Below are 13,445 nucleotides of genomic sequence, written 5' to 3'. Positions count from 1 at the left end.
AATGCTCCATCGATTTTATTTGCAGATGACACATCTGTATTAACTGAAAACCAGGAGCCAGAAAACACCCCTCTCTACATAAAAAACACAATGAACAAACTAGAAACATGGTTCCAACTGAATGGATTAAGATTGAACACCCCCAAAACCCACATGATCCAGTTCAGAACAAAACAGTCAAATCCCCAAGAAATTAAAATAACTCATAAAAATCAGGATATAGAAGAAGTAGTCTGCAAAGTTTGTAGGGTTAAACCTAGATGAAAATTTAAATTGGAATAAACATGTTGACTGCCTGTTAAACAAATTATGTAGCTTTGCATTTTCTATGCAAATATTAGCTGGTGAAACAGACATGAATACAAGGAAAATTGCATACCACAGCTACTTTCAATCAGTTGTAACGTATGGTATTATTTTTTGAGGAAATTCAAGCAATATATTGCGCATACTAAAGTTACAGAAAAGAATAATAAGGAACATGTGTACTTCCCATCCAAGGACATCATGCCGCCCACTATTTGAAAACCAAAAGTTATTAACAGATCCCTCCTTATCCATCCATGATATTATCATCTTTCTACATAGCAATTTAGAGTTATTCGAGAAAAACTACACTCCTGGAAATGGAAAAAAGAACACATTGACACCGGTGTGTCAGACCCACCATACTTGCTCCGGACACTGCGAGAGGGCTGTACAAGCAATGATCACACGCACGGCACAGCGCACACACCAGGAACCGCGGTGTTGGCCATCGAATGGCGCTAGCTGCGCAGCATTTGTGCACCGCCGCCGTCAGTGTCAGCCAGTTTGCCGTGGCATACGGAGCTCCATCGCAGTCTTTAACACTGGTAGCATGCCGCGACAGCGTGGACGTGAACCGTATGTGCAGTTGACGGACTTTGAGCGAGGGCGTATAGTGGGCATGCGGGAGGCCGGGTGGACGTACCGCCGAATTGCTCAACACGTGGGGCGTGAGGTCTCCACAGTACATCGATGTTGTCGCCAGTGGTCGGCGGAAGGTGAACGTGCCCGTCGACCTGGTACCGGACCGCAGCGACGCACCGATGCACGCCAAGACCGTAGGATCCTACGCAGTGCCGTAGGGGACCGCACCGCCACTTCCCAGCAAATTAGGGACACTGTTGCTCCTGGGGTATCGGCGAGGACCATTCGCAACCGTCTCCATGAAGCTGGGCTACGGTCCCGCACACCGTTAGGCCGTCTTCCGCTCACGCCCCAACATCGTGCAGCCCGCCTCCAGTGGTGTCGCGACAGGCGTGAATGGAGGGACGAATGGAGACGTGTCGTCTTCAGCGATGAGAGTCGCTTCTGTCTTGGTGCCAATGATGGTCGTATGCGTGTTTGGCGCCGTGCAGGTGAGCGCCACAATCAGGACTGCATACGACCGAGGCACACAGGGCCTACACCCGGCATCATGGTGTGGGGAGCGATCTCCTACACTGGCCGTACACCACTGGTGATCGTCGAGGGGACACTGAATAGTGCACGGTACATCCAAACCGTCATCGAACCCATCGTTCTACCATTCCTAGACCGGCAAGGGAACTTGCTGTTCCAACAGGACAATGCACGTCCGCATGTATCCCGTGCCACCCAACGTGCTCTAGAAGGTGTAAGTCAACTACCCTGGCCAGCAAGATCTCCGGATCTGTCCCCCATTGAGCATGTTTGGGACTGGATGAAGCGTCGTCTAACGCGGTCTGCACGTCCAGCACGAACGCTGGTCCAACTGAGGCGCCAGGTGGAAATGGCATGGCAAGCCGTTCCACAGGACTACATCCAGCATCTCTACGATCGTCTCCATGGGAGAATAGCAGCCTGCATTGCTGCGAAAGGTGGATATACACTGTACTAGTGCCGACATTGTGCATGCTCTGTTGCCTGTGTCTATGTGCCTGTGGTTCTGTCAGTGTGATCATGTGATGTATCTGACCCCAGGAATGTGTCAATAAAGTTTCCCCTTCCTGTGACAATGAATTCACGGTGTTCTTATTTCAATTTCCAGGAGTGTATTTCAATCACGCGTATAACACGAGAAACAAAGACAATTTTATGCTTCCCACTCATCACTTAAACCTATATGTGCAGTCTCCTCAGTATATGGCAATGAAAATTAATAACAAGCTAAAAGGAAAGAATGTTCTGAGTATGAACCTAGAGACACTGAAAACAAAGCTATATGATATACTTCAAAAACGCTGCTACTACACTGTTGAGGAGTTCATGAAGGATGAACTGAACATTTGAGCAGGATAAATTTACATATAGTCTTGTGTGTAAATGTAGCTATCCTTCACAAAAGGGAGGAAAGAAAAAGAAAAGTTTATATTAATGTTAAAATTCTTTGTACCAATTAGCCCTGTTTTTTTGATGTGTCTCCTGTACACTAATCATATGATTCGAAATTGTATGTTATGAGACGAATAAAACACTATTCACTATTCACCTACCTCGACAGGAGGTAGACTAGAATGCATATTGATCAGAAAAAACTGGCTAAAATATCTTACAAAATAAAGCTTTGCAATGTCATGCATACAATATTATAAATTGGAAGCTAATGTACACACTTAATAATATTGTCAGCGTCAAACAAGAAAAAAATTTCACCATTAGGGGATAAACTGAAGCAAATTCGGGAGATTTTCTTTAGAAATTTAATTTCCATTAAAGGTAATATCTGTAGGGTGTATCATTTTATTCACTTCTCACTAATAATTCTTCCATGACAGGAAACATTTGGGGTCATTGCTGATCCAGCGACGACAATGAGGGATTCTATATTCTACAGGTGGCATGCTTTCATAGATGGCATCTATTCTCAATGGAGAGAAATCTTCCGAAGTAAGAGTGATTTCGGGTGTGCCGCAGTGGAGTGTCGTGGGCCCGTTGCTGTTCGCAATTTACGTAAATGACCTTGTGGATGACATCGGAAGTTCACTGAGGCTTTTTGCGGATGATGCTGTGATACATCGAGAGGTTGTAACAATGGAAAATTGTACTGAAATGCAGGAGGATGTGCAGCGAAATGACGCATGGTGCAGGGAATGGCAATTGAATCTCAATGTAAACAAGTGTAATGTGCTGCGAATACATAGAAAGAAAGATCCCTTATCATTTAGCTACAATGTAGCAGGTCAGCAACTGGAAGCAGTTAATTCCGTAAATTATCTAGGAGTACGCATTAGGAGTGATTTAAAATGGAATGATCATATAAAGTTGATCGTCGGTAAAGCAGATGCCAGACTGACATTCATTGGAAGAATCCTAAGGAATGCAATCCGAAAACAAAGGAAGTAGGTTACAGTACGTTTGTTCGCCCACTGCTTGAATACTGCTCAGCAGTGTGGGATCCGTACCAGATAGGGTTGACAGAAGAGATAGAGAAGATCCAACAGAGAGCAGCGCGCTTCGTTGCAGGATCATTTAGTAGCGGGGAAAGCGTTACGGAGATGATAGATAAACTCCAGTGGAAGACTCTGCAGGACAGACGCTCAGTAGCTCGGTACGGGCTTTTGTTGAAGTTTCGAGAACATACATTCACCGAGGAGTCAAGCAGTATATTGCTCCCTCCTACGTATATCTCGCGAAGAGACCATGAGGATAAAATCAGAGAGATTAGAGCCCACACAGAGGCATACCGACAATCCTTCTTTCCACGAACAATACGAGACTGGAATAGAAGGGAGAACCGATAGAGGTACTCAAGGTACCCTCCACCACACACCGTCAGGTGGCTTGCGGAGTACGGATGTAGATGTAGAATTAGCTTTGCTTTGGAAACTTATGCGATAAAGGTGCGCTGAGCATGAAATTTACGAATGGAGGAATCTTCATGGTGAATTTCATAATTTGCATCATCAACTACGAAGATCAGCAGACAAATTCTTCGAATGTATATGGATGAGCAGAGACGTACGACTATGTCATCAATAAATAAAGACGAAAGTTTCTGGCATAACCAAGAACTTTACCGCATGGTGCAATGGTAGCGTCTTCGGCTACTAACCGGGACTGTCGTTCGGTCCCGGGATCGATCCTATTTAGTTCTTGTATTCTAACTGATTCGGCTACAACCCTGTCACCAATCCTATGCACTAACTTTCATCTGTACTGTTTACACTGCATCTCAAAGTGTTTGTACGGTATCGGCAAAGTACATGATATTCAAGAGTGTACTCACCTGCCTCAGTATAACATACACGTTAAATTCCTAATAAAACACAATTAACAACCATGAAATTTTACTGATATTTGACTGTTGGAAACATAATTCGTCAGCCATCAGAGTTAAGACCAAACGTTTCACTTAATCTAAACAGTCTGCATGAATAAAGCACACAACATTTTTGAAAAGAGGGTCCAACGTTTTGTGAAATGATTTGTCTAAAAGTGAGATATGAAACATATTGGAGAAACATTTGATGCAGCTTATTTTCTGTATGTGATTTCTAACGCATTTCGCCGGCCGCTGTGACGGTCGCAGGTTCGAATCCTGCCTCCTTTGGTTAGTTCGGTTTAAGTAGTTTTAAGTGTAGGGGACTGATGACCTCTGATCTTAAGCCCCATAGTGCTTAGAACCATTTGAGCCATTTGAGTCTAACGTCATTTAAAGGCACATAAAATGTATCTCTGATGCATTTCATTTCTTTTAGGCAAATCATTGCACAAATTATTTGACAGATTTCCTCCATTTTTTTATTTTGAAGTTTTATTCAGAATGCACGTTCTTAGCACATCATTTGCCTTCCTCATTTCTCGAAATTCCCAAATTTAGTACGTGACCGAGAAAGTTCAAAGAAGGGAAACACGTTTTGTGTTATCGCGAAATCGGGCAAAGAGCGGCACGGGCATGATACTGGACTCGGGGTGGATGTCATTAAAACAAAGGGGTTTTTCGCTGCTGAGGGATCATTTCACAAAATTTCAACCATCAACTTTCTCCTCCAAATGGAAATTAATTTGTTGATGCCGACAAACAAAGGGAGAAACGATCGTCGCAATAAAATAAGTGATATCAGGTGTTCGTTTTTTCCGCACGCTATTCTAGAGGGAAAAAATAGGGAATTATTGTGAAGGTGGTTCGAGGAACCCTCTGCCTGGCACTTGTGTGATTTGCAGGGTAGCCCTGTAGATGCAGATGAAGATTCGAAGGTTGCCATTTTCACGTTTAAATATCACACCAATGTATCTTTTTATGTACAAGGTAGCTAGGTCTTGAACAGATGAACACCCAGGCAAAAACAGACAATTTTTAACCGAGTTGTTACAGAAACAATAACCAGAAATGTTGGCTGACCGCTTCTCTGCCTCAGAGGATGAGCGGCTTATAGAACTGGTTTCCGAAAAGCAAATTTTGTGGAATATGGCCGATGCCGAGTGGAAAAATCAGATGAAAAAGGACTTAATTTGGGCAGAAATTGGGAGAAGAATGAATAAAACAAGTAAGTAGAAATGTTTTTATTATGTCCAATGTAATACATTTATAAATATATTCGTACTAATTTTTTAACCATGAGTTAAAAGAAGTTGTTATTGTGATCAGTCTATTGAAGTAATCAGTGAATCAGCTTCTCGCTGCAGGTCCCTCAGCTATGGCGCAACCGCCAATTCCTGCCAAGGGTATAAAGTTGTCCTTGGGCAGTTCATTAATTTCTGATGGATCTGCATTATAAGACTGTGGGGACTAAGATAGTAGTGCAAGCAGCACCAAACTGAAATGGCGTTGTCTACAAATTCAACTTCAATATTTATAGGCGTAAAGAAAACTCTGAATGTTGATCATATGATACCAAAAGCGTTCTCAGAAACTCTTCGTGCTCTGCTTAACTAGTAATTGAAGTCCCTTTTACATGAATTTTCTAACGTTTGTTGTTTGCAGTAAGGTTTCATCATATATTCGTCTAACCTGGAGGCCTTGTCGCAAAGTATGACATGAGGCAACAGCAGGTATGATTGTGGCAATACCTGTGGCGGCGGGAAAGTTGACTCATTTTTTAACTAATCTCCCAATTTCCGATTTATTGAATATTCCGGCGTCTCCCTCTTTGCCATAAGAGCCTATGTCAACGACAAGAAACTTGTAGTTCCCATTCACCATGGCAAGGAGAACTACTGAAAAGTAGCCTTTGTAATTGTAATACAGACTTCCTGTTTTGTTAGGTGCTACAATCATAAGGTGTTTACCATCAAGTGCAGCAACACCATTAGGAAATTTCCGAGTCCAGAAATCTTCTGCCTTCCTCCCCCAGTCTATCTGGTCAGGAGCAGGTAAACATTTAGGTAACAGTGCTTGTTCAAGTGCCTCGAGAACATTGGCACAAATGTAGTTATTACAGAAACTGAAATGCGATGTGAGAATTGTAGAGATTTCCCAGTAAGAAGATACCTGAAAAAATTATGGAAGTAAATTACTTTGGATGAAAAGTAAGCACTTAAATTTGAAACTGACACAAAATTCAATACACAACAACATTTTTGAAATTGAATAACAACGTTAACGTTATAAATAAAACGTGTTTAGACGCTCTATTCAAGATTTTTAACAGTTCCGATTTCAAATGCGCAGTGCAAAGGGCGATGGAGAAACATCCGCGATCATTTTAGGAGATACATGAAACTAGAAATGTCTGCGACAACTGGATCAGCAGCGACGAAGAAAAAAAACCGTGTACTGGGCCAGACTTCGATTCCTTAATAGCATGGAGGATGAAAGAAAAACGTTTTGGAACGTCAACACGGAATATATGGAGTCTAATAACGAGGGACAGGCAACAGTCGATGATCACAGCCACCAACCAGAGGATGATTCCACAGCGTCATTTTGTAATGCTGAAAGGACCATTCAAGAACCTAACAGCTCTCTTCCACCTGTCCATAGACCCGCAGCAAAGAAAACAAAACTCGTGAGTAGCAGCGTCCAACAGGAACTCGTTAAAGAAAGATGCGAAGATCAACTGGTGTTTTCCAAAATTATCGACAGGCTAATGGACCTGAAACTGAGGACGACACTGATTTGTTCTGCAAATCCATGGCACCAACAGTAAAAAAATTTGGATCCGACCTTATATGCGAAGCCAAAAACTAGATTTGCAAATATTGTGATGAACATAGAAACTAGAGAGATCAAGTCTTTCGCAACAACTCCACGTTAAGGTACATAAATATTAGCCTTCCTGCTTCTATCCTAAGTGTTGACAGTGAGCAAGGCCTACAAACTGCGACAATAATGTCACGGCTGCAAACTTTGAAACTAATAATAAGTGAAACATGCTTTCTGTATTATGCAACGTTGTATTATTTTCTCTCTTTCTGCTGCAATAAATTTTCTTCAAACTACAGCGTCAATATTTTTGTCCCATTCTCAGTCCCATTTGCTGCTGTCAAAACTATAAACCACATGTATGTATGTAACGGAAGTTACGCAAATTTGCATGTATTCTAATGGAACAGCTTTGAGGGATGAAGTAGTGAAGGCAGCAGAGGATCAAGTAGGTAAAAAGACCAGGGCTCTTAGAAATCCTTGGGTAACAGAAGAAATATTGAATTTAATTGATGAAAGGAGAAAATATAAAAATGCAGTTAAAGAAGCAGGCAAAAAGGCATACAAACGTCTCAAAAATGAGATCGACAGGAAGTGCACAATGGCTAAGCAGGGATGGCTAGAGGACAAATGTAAGGATGTAGAGGCTTATTTCACTAGGGGTAAGATAGATACTGCCTACAGGAAAATTAAAGAGACCTTTGGAGATAAAAGAACCACTTGTATGAACATCAAGAGCTCAGATGGAAACCCAGTTCTAAGCAAAGAAGGGAAAGCAGAAAGGTGGAAGGAGTATATAGAGGGTCTATACAAGGGCGATGTACTTGAGGACAATATTATGGAAATGGAAGAGGATGTAGATGAAGATGAAATGGGAGATAAGATACTGCGTGAAGAGTTTGACAGAGCACTGAAAGACCTGAGTCGAAACAAGGCCCCCGGAGTAGACAACATTCCATTGGAACTACTGACGGCCTTGGGAGAGCCAGTCCTGACAAAACTCTACCATCTGGTGAGCAAGATGTATGAAACAGGCGAAATAACCTCAGACTTCAAGAAGAATATAATAATTCCAATCCCAAAGAAAGCAGGTGTTGACAGATGTGAAAATTACCGAACAATCAGTTTAATAAGCCACAGCTGCAAAATACTAACACGAATTCTTTACAGACGAATGGAAAAACTAGTAGAAGCCGACCTCGGGGAAGATCAGTTTGGATTCCGTAGAAATACTGGAACACGTGAGGGAATACTGACCTTACGACTTATCTTAGAAGAAAGATTAAGGAAAGGCAAACCTACATTTCTAGCATTTGTAGACTTAGGGAAAGCTTTTGACAATGTTGACTGGAATACTCTTTTTCAAATTCTAAAGGTGGCAGGGGTAAAATACAGGGAGCGAAAGGCTATTTACAATTTGTACAGAAACCAGATGGCAGTTATAAGAGTCGAGGGACATGAAATGGAAGCAGTGGTTGGGAAGGGAGTAAGACAGGATTGTAGCCTCTCTCCGATGTTATTCAATCTGTATATTGAGCAAGCAGTAAAGGAAACAAAAGAAAAATTCGGAGTAGGTATTAAAATCCATGGAGAAGAAATAAAAACCTTGAAGTTTGCCGATGACATTGCAATTCTGTCAGAGACAGCAAAGGACCTGGAAGAGCAGTTGAACGGAATGGACAGTGTCTTGAAAGGAGGATATTAGATGAACATCAACAAAAGCAAAACGAGGATAATGGAATGTAGTCGAATTAAATCGGGTGATGCTGAGGGAATTAGATTAGGAAATGAGACGCTTAAAGTAGTAAAGGAGTTTTGCTATTTGGGGAGAAAAATAACTGATGATGGTCGAAGTAGAGAGGATATAAAATGTAGACTGGCAATGGCAAGGAAAGCGTTTCTGAAGAAGAGCAATTTGTTAACATCGAGTATAGATTTAAGTGTCAGGAAGTCATTTCTGAAAGTATTTGTATGGAGTGTAGCCATGTATGGAAGTGAAACATGGACGGTAAAAAGTTTGGACAAGAAGAGAATAGAAGCTTTTGAAATGTGGTGCTACAGAAGGTTGCTGAAGATTAGATGGGTAGATCTCATAACTAATGAGGAAGTATTGAATAGGATTGGGGTGAAGAGAAGTTTGTGGCACAACGTGACCAGAAGAAGGGATCGGTTGGTAGGACATGTTCTGAGGCATTAAGGGATCACCAATTTAGTACTGCAGGGTAGCGTGGAGGGTAAAAATCGTAAGGGGAGACCAAGAGATGAATACACTAAGCAGATTCAGAAGGATGTAGGTTGCAGTAGGTACTGGGAGATGAAGAAGCTTGCACAGGATAGAGTAGCATGGAGAGCTGCATCAAACCAGTCGCAGGACTGAAGACCACAACAACAACTAATGGAACAACGGCAAAGCATTGCAAATTGTATTATAATAATCGATATTACTGAAATAATGGCACAGCCGTCGAGATAACAATCATTACTACATCACATACTCTAATAAGTTTTTTTTATTAAAATGGACTTGTAGTCCGAGGTGATAGGTTACAATACAGCATCACCGGTCTGTTGCGGTCTAACTGTGTTGGTGGGCCAGTAAATTTCCACTGTGCAGTGACTTTGTCACTGCAATTCACTTTGGAGGTGTGGCGGTGGGACTTGTAGTCCCGTACCACCCTCTTACGGTGATAGTACTACATGAGTCAGGCAGAATTTATTGCCTAACATGGGCAGGTGCAGGTGTGGCGGTGGGACTTGTAGTCCCGTACCGTGGGTGATGGGGGCTCTAATAAGTTATATTAACGTTACTTGTTATTGAGAAACTTACCTTAATGTAGCTGCGAGTTTCTTTGCTGGTGCGAGATTTTCTGCTCGTGTAATCGGTTTTGTCATTCAGTTACAGGAATTACTTCTCAGTTTGTCTTCAGTTAACGAAAGAAGATAATGAAACTAGTTAGGTGTGAATCTGAAAAATGCCTTAAACTTCTCCTCATCGCCGAGTAAATGTTTTTTTTAACTAAAATTTTTTATGCTCCTTCTTCTTCACGATGCCAGAACATTTGTCCCACTGCTTTGCGCTTCCTGAGAACTCTTTCCAGTAACATACAGTATTCCTCCTCTTCCCTAACTTCCATGTACTTTTGGAGTGCCAAAATAAACATTTTCTTTTTTAGCCCGTTCAGTGCGCTGCTACTGCCCCGGGCCTTGCAGGAAGCTCCTCGCAGCGCGCAGGAAATAACTTCGCGCCAATGAATGCACGAAACTGCTCTCGTCTAGGAGAAACTATAGCACCCACCGACATTCAAAAAACTGTAAAAATTATTTAAAACCTTTCCGAAACGTGTTCTCGCTTTCACCCCAACAAAAATAGTAAAGGGAAAAAGTTTGTCGCTTAGTACATTTTGGACATTGGTTTGGTATAAGTTCCATGTCAGACCTCACATTTTAACTTATTGCTTCACAATTACCGACTCTATTGGCCAGAACCTTTGCAGAATTTATCGACATACACTACGGAAGGCATCTATAAAGTTATGTTGTTTTACGACACTTAGTTTAGGAGATATGGCGTGATAAATATCACGAAAAATCAACTCTTCTTAAAATCTTAGATATTTATCTATTTCAGTAGTACAAAATTTTCATTGAGTTAAAAAAAAGGTATCAGGAGGTAGTTTCCGAATCACTCCATCAGGTGCATTTACCAAACTGTAAAAAAAATTCCTTTGTGCTCCTATGGACTGAACTGCACGATCACATGACTTATTGTGGCACCCTCTAGCGGTGAACTCGCGAACTAGGTTAGTTGTTTGGTCTGGTGGATCAGAGGCAGTTGTCTCTTGTGTGGTGGGAGCTTATACGTTGCTTTTAGAAATGGCAGACAATTCCAGCGGAGACAGATACTTGTTGGCTGAATCAGTGCATGTAATACAGCTATTAAAACTCCCCCTGTCTGCTTTTTCCCAGCTGCACGTGTGCCTGAGCATCCTCATGCCCCCCCCCCCCTGTCCCCGGCCCCCCCCCCATCCCTAACGGGTTGGACGGGGAAATTGGTGGGAAAAGGAATCAGCCTGTTCTCAGCTGCTGGAGAGAGGAAGGAGTGTATTTATTTTTGGAACAAATTATTTAGGTACAGGTTTCACATAGTTTATTTATTACACTGATACAAAACACTCACCCTGATGTGCTTGAGACCAAAATATACAGTTTAGAGACATCTACATCTACATCTACATTTATACTCCGCAAGCCACCCAACGGTGTGTGGCGGAGGGCACTTTACGTGCCATTGTCATTACCTCCCTTTCCTGTTCCAGTCGCGTATGGTTCGCGGGAAGAACGACTGTCTGAAAGCCTCCGTGCGCGCTCGAATCTCTCTAATTTTACATTCATGATCTCCTCGGGAGGTATAAGTAGGGGGAAGCAATATATTCGATACCTCATCCAGAAACGCACCCTCTCGAAACCTGGCGAGCAAGCTACACCGCGATGCAGAGCGCCTCTCTTGCAGAGTCTGCCACTTGAGTTTGTTAAACATCTCCGTAACGCTATCACGGTTACCAAATAACCCTGTGACGAAACGCGCCGCTCTTCTTTGGATCTTCTCTATCTCCTCCGTCAACCCGATCTGGTACGGATCCCACACTGATGCGCAATACTCAAGTATAGGTCGAACGAGTGTTCTGTAAGCCACCTACTTTGTTGATGGACTACATTTTCTAAGGACTCTCCCAATGAATCTCAACCTGGTACCCGCCTTACCAACAATTAATTTTATATGATCATTCCACTTAAAATCGTTCCGCACGCATACTCCCAGATATTTTACAGAAGTAACTGCTACCAGTGTTTGTTCTGTTATCATATAATCATACAATAAAGGATCCTTCTTTCTATGTATTCGCAATACATTACGTTTGTCTATGTTAAGGGTCAGTTGCCACTCCCTGCACCAAGTGCCTATCCGCTGCAGATCTTCCTGCATTTCGCTACAATTTTCTAATGCTGCAACTTCTCTGTATATTACAGCATCATCCGCGAAAAGTCGCATGGAACTTCCGACACTATCTACTAGGTCATTTATATATATTGTGAAAAGCAATGGTCCCATAACACTCCCCTGTGGCACGCCAGAGGTTACTTTAACGTCTGTAGACGTCTCTCCATTGATAACAACATGCTGTGTTGTTTGCTAAAAACTCTTCAATCCAGCCACACAGCTGGTCTGATATTCCGTAGGCTCTTAATTTGTTGATCAGGCGACAGTGCGGAACTGTATCGAACGCCTTCATGAATAAATAAAGCGAATTGGGTCTCACACGATCGCTGTTTCCGGAATCCATGTTGATTCCTACACAGTAGATTCTGGGTTTCCAAAAAGGACATGATACTCGAGCAAAAAACATGTTCTAAAATTCTACAACAGATCGACGTCAGAGATATAGGTCTATAGTTTTGCGCATCTGCTCGACGACCCTTCTTGAAGACTGGGACTACCTGTGCTCTTTTCCAATCATTTGGAACCTTCCGTTCCTCTAGAGACTTGCAGTACACGGCTGTTAGAAGACGGGCAAGTTCTTTCGCGTACTCTGTGTAGAATCGAATTGGTATCCCGTCAGGTCCAGTGGACTTTCCTCTGTTGAGTGATTCCAGACCTGGAAACTAACCGTAAATAATGCAGTACACTGATGTACAGAGACGCAAACAACTAGTAAACTACCTAAATAATCCGATACACAGCATACAGACGTGCAAACTACACGTAGATCACCGATATAATGCATGAAAATACACTCACACAGATTAAAGGCCCGAAAATAATGCAGTGTACGAACACTCACAGTGCATGTAAAAAAAAAAAAAAAAAAAAAAAAAAAGTGAAGTATCAGCATCTCGAACCCTGATTCTACTGGATGGACAGCCTAAGTGCACCCCCTACCAAGTGGAAACTATCCAGATGTGGGAGAGGAACTTTAGCTTTGTGTACTTTATTTATTTTGCTTGGAAACTGACTCAAATATCGATCCTAAGTATAAAATGGTTCAAATGGCTCTGAGCACTATGGGACTTAACATCTGTGGTCATCAGTCCCCTAGAACTTAGAACTACTTAAACCTAACTAACCTAAGGACATCACACACATCCATGCCCGAGCCAGGATTCGAACCTGCGACCGTAGCAGCCGCGCGGTTCCGGACTGCGCGCCTAGAACCGCTAGACCACCGCGGCCGGCGATCCTAAGTATAATACGTCGTCAATAACTGATTGCTGGCGATACGAAATAATGCTGACCGAAAATCAACGGTTGTTGGGCATGTCTCATAAGTAACGCTTGTCTTAGAAAGAGAGGCATAATCGTCTTACAGACAGTAAGATG

The sequence above is a fragment of the Schistocerca cancellata genome, chromosome 9, assembly GCF_023864275.1.
Source record: "Schistocerca cancellata isolate TAMUIC-IGC-003103 chromosome 9, iqSchCanc2.1, whole genome shotgun sequence".
Taxonomy (NCBI): domain Eukaryota; kingdom Metazoa; phylum Arthropoda; class Insecta; order Orthoptera; family Acrididae; genus Schistocerca; species Schistocerca cancellata.
Note: the sequence above shows the minus strand (reverse complement) of the source record.